Source organism: Marmota marmota, unplaced genomic scaffold, assembly GCF_001458135.2.
Source record: "Marmota marmota marmota unplaced genomic scaffold, marMar, whole genome shotgun sequence".
Classification (NCBI taxonomy): Eukaryota; Metazoa; Chordata; class Mammalia; order Rodentia; family Sciuridae; genus Marmota; species Marmota marmota.
In genome coordinates, this window is record NW_026005108.1 from 1 (window position 1) to 2,034 (window position 2,034).

Genomic DNA, 2,034 nt, shown 5'->3' on the forward strand with positions numbered 1-2,034 from the left:
TGTGGCCATTGGTGGGCATTTACTAGGAAGATGATGGGGGCTGGTTGGGCAAATGGTGGTGGTGCTAAAGGGTGAAGACCCAGGTGCCCATGGCCCCCATAGTTCCAGGTTCCCCCACTGGCTGAGGCAGGCATAATGGTCCTTTGGGCAGAAGCTGCTGTGAGGAATGGATCAGGATGGTCCTCACCCCTGGGGCCCTCCAGTGAGGGCAATCTTCTGAATGTGGCCTCCACTTTGCCAATATTGACCAAAGTTGAATTGTCCAGCCACACACAAAGCAGGAACACCAGCTCCTGCTGCTATTCATATTTAAGGGTAAGGAGACTACACCTGTGGGTTACCCTGGGAGATTTATGCAGTTACAGGAGGCAACACAGGCAGCACCCAGAATGGCTTGTGTGTTGGCACAGGAGCAGAGGGAAGACATGGCAGGTCTCTGAGGGGAGACATAGGGGAACCACGTTCTGCCTGGTCTCAGCACTCGAGATGCTGTCAAAGCAAAGTAAAGGGGAAGTGGCAATCGGAGTGAGGCTCCCGAGCCTTTGTCACTGGGCATCTGAGGAGGAATCGCAACAGCTTAGGGTCTTATGGGCAGGGAAATCGTATGGTTTGCAACTTTCTCTGAGTGAATTTTAGGCTTCATTCTTCTAATTGAAAGTTATATCCAGAGAAATATTGTTCCCAGTACTCAAAGATTCCATGAACATGGTGTATAGTGATACCTCAGCTTTCCCTGACTTAGAGGCCCCTTGGCATTCTTTGCTGTCAATGGATCAGCCTCCTAGGCATCTTGCTGAAAACTGACTCTGCTGAGTGGCACCATTCCTCTCAGCATTCTCACCAAAAGAAAGTTCCAGGCACTCCAAAGGCCTATGTGAAGGTGACAACTTCATAATTTATGGCTTCATCATCTCCTCAGCCTGACTTTTGCTGATTCTCCTTGGAAAACCCTCTGTTTATTTCCTGGACTTGCACAACTAAACAAGAGCAACTGAATGAAATTTCTCCCTAGCTGGAGCCTGAGGAACCTTGAAGTCACCAGGAGCAAGCACATCCTGCCCAGAGTGTGGGTACTTCTCCCAGAGCTTCTAACCACAAACACAGGTGTGGACACAGATTCTGGCACCTCAGTGTATCTGTAAACAGGATTTTCCCAAGAGAATTCTTGACGTGGCAATAAGTAAACTACCACTTGAATATTTTGGCTGGAGGTGCAAAAGCCATGGTCGCCGAACTGTTCTCAACTTGAAATGAATCAAGGCAGTGGACCTAAACTGTACTAGTAGAGATTTTATTTTTCCCACCCACCCAGCTGCAAGAGAAATGACAGTTTTAGTTAAGAATGTTCTAAAAAAAGTAGAAAGAATGTCAATCATTCTTAAATCTTGAACCATGTGAGAAGCAATGCTAAAACTGAACACACTAGGACCACACTTGCATATATCAAATAAGTGGTGAAAGGAATTGATTAGGCACAGAGGTATTTCAAAAGTGGTGGGAAAACATATGGGGGATTGGGTTTGATAGCTAAAAGGTAAGGGATTTCTTTTTTGAGCTGATGAAAGTAATCTATATTTTATTGTAGTCATGAAATTGCCAATATTGTGGCAAACTCTATGAAAACTTTCAAATTCTAATATTTGATGGGTGATATGAGTTATGTGAATGTCTTCCTAAAGTTTTTTTTGTAATGATCTATAGCAAAAATAGTAAGATAGTAGCAGATCATGCCTCAGATGGTTGAACAGTGTGCCACAGCCTGGCCAATATCCCAGGAAACAGGAGACTCTGATCCGTCCTGACCAGTGCACAGAGATCAGGAGGAAGTTCTTAAAATGAATTTCAATAAGGGTATAGCTCAAAAAGGAGACACACAAGGGGCTAGTCCCATTGGTCACTGCCATAAAGCACGGCTTTTCATTAATGCAGAGAGTGGGTCTTGTTGGTGGTGTCAATTGATGATTCCCTAACGTGCTGCAACTTCTCCCCCTAGAAGTCAGGGCTGGTCCTCTCATCAGGCCATCTACTCAGGAA

At 45.3% G+C, this 2,034-nt stretch overlaps 1 long non-coding RNA gene across 1 annotated transcript; it reads left to right on the forward strand.

The window, feature by feature from the left end:
• The first annotated feature begins 673 nt into the window (after window positions 1–673).
• Window positions 674–1,460, forward strand: LOC107135290. Its single transcript, XR_001502552.2, has 2 exons — window positions 674–880; window positions 1,013–1,460. It is a non-coding gene; the product is annotated as an uncharacterized LOC107135290 (long non-coding RNA).
• Window positions 1,461–2,034: the final 574 nt, after the last annotated feature.